The 6,000-nt window shown below is 50.6% G+C and overlaps 1 protein-coding gene across 1 annotated transcript in view; it reads left to right on the top strand.

Moving 5' to 3' along the window:
• Positions 1-403: 403 nt before the first annotated feature.
• ARHGAP35 (Rho GTPase activating protein 35) overlaps positions 404-6,000 on the top strand; it is a 128,954-nt gene continuing 123,357 nt past the window's right edge. Inside the window, 1 exon segment of the mRNA NM_001003022.1 lies at positions 404-495. The gene's annotated coding sequence lies outside the window, so the exon portion shown is untranslated.

Raw genomic sequence — 6,000 nt, 5'->3', positions numbered from 1 at the left:
GCACTGAGCCCCTTGGGCGCATAGCCGCCCTCACTTCGTCTCCTGCCCGGCGCCGGTCATCCTCTGGCGGCGCGCACCCCGGGGCCGTTATCCTCTCGCAACGGTCCGCACGCCACGCACGCGCAGTAGCGAGGAGCGCGCGCGCGCGGGAGCGGCGGCCGCAGGAAGGAGGTGCCGCCGTCGCCATTGCGAAGGAGGGAGGGAGCGAGCGAGCGAGGCTGGTCCGCCCTCCCCTGGTTCCCGCCCCTCCCCCCTTCCCCTCCCCGCCCCCCCGCCCCGAGGGAGAGCCGCGGCGCGGCGGGAGGAGGAGGTGGAGGAGGCGGAGGAGGGAGCCTGCGAGGGAGGGTCCGCCCGGCCCCCCGCCGCCGGAGCCGCCGCCGCCGCCGCCGCCGCCTCAGCCGCCGCTGGACGAGGAGCAGCAGAACATGGCGCCGGGGCCGCCGTCGTCGCTGCTGGGATCCTGGAGGCCGGAGCCGCGCTGAGAGCGCCCAGCTGGTGAGTGCGCGAGCTCGCGGGCCCCGGCGGCGAGGCCGGGCGCCGCCCCGCTGCGGGGTCCAAGGGGAGGCGGGGACCGCGGGGCCCGGAGCCCGCGAACAATGGAGGAGCCGGAGGGGGAGGGGAGGGAGCGGCCCCCCAGGCCCCCCGGGCCCCGCCGTCCCCGCTGCTTCGCGCTGCGGCCCGGCCCGCGGGGCCCGCCCGCCCTTTTGGACCTGTCCCTGCTCGCCCCAGGCCTGCTGTCCCCGCGTCTGCCCCCACCTTCCGACCCCTTTGGGATCTCGGTGTCTGTCGCGGCCACCCCCTCCTCACTTAAGCCACTCTGCTCCCAATTCTGCACCTCCCCCTTCCCTCTTCCGCCCTCGTTAATGCCCTTCGCCCCTCCAGGACTCTGCAGTGCTCTTGGGACCCACCTCCTCAGTGACCCTTCTGCATCCCTGAATTCTGGACCTTCACTTTGGGATTCGTGACCCTCCTGCCCCTCTTCGATTCTACTCTCACCACCTTCCAGATCTGTTGCCTTTTTTGACCCGTTTACTGTTATCCGCCGCCCTCTGTTGCACCCCCAGGAACTGTCCCTTTAGGACCTGCAGTTCCACCTCCTTGGAGATCCATCTGAGACCTTGTTCGTCTTGGCACTGCTTGCCCTTAGGTCTCCTTGGAGTTAATTCCACCTCCCTCTTGGGCTCTACTGCCCACTTGGGGGGCCTGCTGCACCCTAGGGATATTCCTCAGCTCTCCGACCCTTCCATGCCTCAGTTCGGCCCCTTGCCCCCTCTCGGACTCAGATGCACCATGCTTGCCTCCTCCGCTTCTCAGATCTTGCTCCCATTTGCCATTCAGACCTTTATTTCTCTTCCAAACCTTTCTACCTTTCCGATCTGCCCTTTGCCCAATCTCAGATCTTGCTGTGCCCCTAACCTGATTGCTTTTCGACTCTGCCTTCCATGAAGCAGCCTCCTCCCCTCCCGAAACCCTGCAGCTCTCATTTCTGCCATTCACTTCTCTGACCTCCCTAACTCAGCCTGCCCGCAGCCTCCGTGCTGCCCTGCAGGCCCCAGTTCTGCCCAGTGTTCTTGAGGTTTCCTCTTCTCCACCTCCTCGTTGGCACTGTAGAGCTGCCTCATTCATTCGCTCCCCCTTTCTTTGACCTGTTTCCCCTTCACTTGTTCTCTGCTTGAGATCTGCTTCTAGCCTCCTCTTTGCTCTGAGTCCTCTCCTCTCTATTTTGGCTCTTCTTAAACTTGCCCTATACCTCGGTAAATCTTTGATAACTTCCCTGACCCATCACCCCTTTCCTTCCCATTTTGCTGCATCTCACAGACCTGCCCCAGATCCTTTTTTGCATCTGCTCAGCTCTGTCTCATCCGCTCTAACGTTTTCCTCCCAGCTCTGCCCTTTTTGGAGCTGTCCACTTGCCCACCTATCTTTTTGACCCATTTTAACTTTACTATTGCTGTTCCCTCTTGGAATGGCTTCTTTAATCCTGGTCTTCCTGTAATTGCATCCCACCTGTGTTGTCTCTTAATTCTGGTTTTCCACCTGGACCTCCTTCTCCCCCCACCATTTTGATTCAGATCTCAACCTCCACTCTTTCCTTTCTTGTATTTGTTCTCCCTCCTTTGTCCTTTTACCTCCTTTTTGAGTTCTCCTTCTCCCAGTTCTGCCCAATAGTAAAGAGATCTTCTCAACCATTCTTTCCTATCACTGGCTGCCTCCCCACTCCCCAGCTCCCTCTTGGAGCCATCTCAGTTCTTGGATAGATTTTCCCTCTGCTTTTGGTAACCATTTCCCAATTCTGTTCCTTGTTGACTTGTTTCCTCACCTTTTCTTTCCCTTTGTATCCTGTCAAGCATCTTCTTTCCTGTTTGGTTCCTGTCAGGCTTGTTTCTCCCAGCTCCCTACCCTTGACCCGCCCATTCCCACTGAGTGCTTCCCCTCTTGAGGCTTGTGTTCCTCTAGCATCCAGTCTTCAGCATTCAGAGGGGAAGGGTCTGAGTTGAGCCTAGGGTTCTCTAGGCTCTGGTGTAGACTGCAGATTCACTTGGCACCCTCACCCTCAGGGTTTTATTCCCAGAGATCCTGTGAGATCTGGGTAGATAGGTGGGGGTTGGTTGGCTGGTTATTGCTCTCTGGAGTCTTGGGAGTGTCTCCCCCATTTTCCCTACTTCTACCAAGGTTAGTGGTGGTGAGGGGGGTAGATTTCTTTCCATTGCCCCAATTTTTTTTTTTTTCTCCTCTTTTCTATCTTGCTCCCCAGCCCGTTTCAGATCCCTGGACTTTGCATCTTTGTGTCCTTCGAGACAGGAGAGTGCAGCTGCTCACAGGTCATTCTTTTAATTCCCTCCCTCCTTCTCTGAGCTATTGTAAAGAGACAGTTGTACCCTCTCTCTCCTTCCACCTCCAAGGCCTTGGGAGAACTTAGAAGTGTGCTTTTTCCCCCTTCTCCCCCACCCCCACCCCATGACAATCTTATTTTTGTTTTATCTCTGGCTGGGGAAATGCTAGTTCTCAAGTTCTCCCCAATCCCACTGGGGGTTATGGCCACATTTGGTGTTTACTGCTCTGGGGCTGCAAAAGCTGCAGTGTTGCCTTCCCTAATGGCCTCTGGTTTGTAGTGTGATCTTTGGGAGGGTGGGCTTATTTCTTTTCACCTCTGCCCCAGGAAGGCTCCAGCTTCCTGGTCTTAAATAATTAGGGCCTGAGTTTGGAAAGCCCGTTGCGGTTGTTTGTGGAAAGAGAGAGTGCCAAGTGTCACTCAGATTTCTGCCCTCTGGTATTGCAGGCGCTCTCCACCAGGGGAGTTGAATGCCTCTGGGCAGATCCTTGCTGGAGTTGGGGGTGGGGGCGCTCTTTGGTGTAGGAGTATGTGGGTGGGCCCTGACACTCTCCAAGCCTTGTGAGTGACCTGATTTGGTAGAGTGAGGAAAGGGTGCCAGGAACTGGCTGATACGATGAGATTTTTTGGTTTTATTACCTGAGAAATGTACCTTAGCTGTGGAGCTTTTTCTTCAGTGATCTTATGATAGGGGTGGGGTTTAGGAAATTTATTCAGAGAAAGAGGTGTTTTTTTTGCAGAAAAGCCATCTAACCATTTTTTGTCCTTAACTTGGGAAAGAGAACCTTTGTATGTTCTAGGTTTATTTATTTTATTTCTTAAGTAAATCAAAAGCCTGATTCCCTCCCCCCCCCTTTCGCGTGGCCCAGGGCAATTGCATATTAAAACAGCCATCCAGCTGTGAAGGAACATTTACTGGAAGGACTTTATTTCTTAACTGAGCTATGATCAAACTTTGTTTACTTCAGCACTTATTTAGAAATAGTTTTGTGTGAACACTTGAAATAAAAAAGCGTTAACTGTTATCTACAGAATTGGACCATTGACTCCTCAAATGTTAGGGTATTTGTATATGATATAGTAAAAGAGGGACTAGATCATAGATCTAGTAATTCCCGTAGCTTCTGAGTTCTTAGGACTTTAAATTTTTTTTTTGAGATAATATTTATGAGAGAGAGAGAGAGAGAGAGAGAGAGAGGCAGAGACAGAGATACAGGCAGAGAGAGAAGCAGGCTCCATGCAGGGAGCCCAATGTGGGACTCATCCCGGGACTCCAGGATCACGCTCCCAGCCGAAGGCAGGAGCCAAACTGCTGAGCCACTGAGGGATCCCCAGGACTTTAAATTTTCTGACAAGCAGAGTCTGGTGATTTTAATTACCTATAGTGTGTGTCTTCATCATTATTGACTTAAGAATTTCAGTTCATCTGGTCCATTCATTTTTGAATTTTGGCCTTGTGAATCATTATTCATTCTATGAATTTATTTTAGAGTTTATGTTTTCCATGTTGGTATAAATAATTTTCTTCTTTTTTAAAAAAATATTTATTTATTCATGAGAGACATACGGAGAGAGAGAGTCAGAAACACAGGCAGAGAGAGAAGCAGACTCCATACTGGGAGCCCCATGCAGGACTGGATCCCAGTCCTGATCCTGGGACTCCAGGTCATGCCCTTGGCCAAAGGCAGAGACGCTCAACTGCTGAGCCACCCAGGATCCTTTGTTTTTTATTCTTAATGGGGAAGTAATAGCTAATTAAGAAGACAACTGTGTGTGCAGCACTGCTGAAATTTGTGTTTTAGAGTTTTTTAACATCATTGGCAGCATAGAAAGTTTCTTCATAGCCAAAGCCAAAGTTTATATAATTTGAAGAGAGGAGACAGAACAACAAAGGACTGAGTTTTCTTCCTAAACTGGTAATTGCTGTTACAAAGATTGTCATGTTTCTCTAATGGTAGCTGAGACTCCAACCTCAGTGTCAACATTTGCTTTCATGATGGAATTGGGTGCTACAGAAATCTGAGGTGGTAGCCTTGGCCTTCTGGAACAGTTAACATGCCAGTTGGGGGTGGGGTGTGGAGCAGGAGATAGTAGTAGATGACTCTTCAACCAAGTAGCAGATCTTCAGGGGCTCCTGCAGTGCCTAGAAAATCTCTGTAATACTAGTCTGATCAAAGTTTTTCTCTTCCTTTTTTTTTTTTTTTTTTAATTTTTATTTACTTATGATAGTCACACACAGAGAGAGAGAGAGGCAGAGACACAGGCAGAGGGAGAAGCAGGCTCCATGCACTGGGAGCCCGACGTGGGATTCGATCCCGGGTCTCCAGGATCGCGCCCTGGGCCAAAGGCAGGCGCCAAACCGCTGCGCCACCCAGGGATCCCCCTTTTTTTTTTTTTAAACTATTCTTTTGACCATATCCCCCTTTTCTTTTTCTTTTTTCTTTTTCTTTTTTTATATCCCCCTTTTCTTTTCCATCTTCTTGGCACAATAAGGCCAAAGCATTTAGGATAGTTAAAAAATAATCAGAAAATAGTCATTCTTCTCAATACATGTTACTTGGAAGAAGTTGTCCGCGTGTAAATCCATGGGCCTGATGGTAACTTTTGGCAAAGGACAGTCTAGGAGAAGTGAGGGATTCACAGATGACTGTAAAACTGCAGCCTCATAGGTGTTTCTTCAGACTTTGTGTGATAGGGAGATACAGCAGGTCAATATAGAGATTGACATGGTGAGAGAGTGTTTGTCCATCTCCCTCTAGTCTCTTCTGTTTTCACATCTTCAGTTTGTGGGGGCCTTCTGAGAGGTGGTAAGCTTCCTGCAGGGCCTTCCTGTGATCCACTATGACTATTGTCATTCACCACCTGGGTGCCTTAATTTACCCAGTCTGTGTGACATTTTATTGACCATCTAGTCTAGTTGTTTAAAATTTCCTTTTTACACTATATGAAATACATAAGCTTGGAGAGTCTTGAAGAGGAAAGGTGACTAGCAGAAATCCCTTGGATTTGGAGCAACACAGCTTGAAAACCTGTGCCTAGTCTAGCCTCCTGATTTAAGCTGGGAAAATGAACTTGCACGGAGCATGGTAACAGTTTTCCTGTCATAATTGAAGGAATATTGGAAGTAGAGGCAGAAGGCCTTCTGGTCTAGGCCTTAACCTAATTCG

Source organism: Canis lupus, chromosome 1 (assembly GCF_011100685.1).
Source record: "Canis lupus familiaris isolate Mischka breed German Shepherd chromosome 1, alternate assembly UU_Cfam_GSD_1.0, whole genome shotgun sequence".
In the NCBI taxonomy this organism is placed as follows: Eukaryota; Metazoa; Chordata; class Mammalia; order Carnivora; family Canidae; genus Canis; species Canis lupus.
This window is presented reverse-complemented; position numbering and strand designations above follow the sequence as displayed.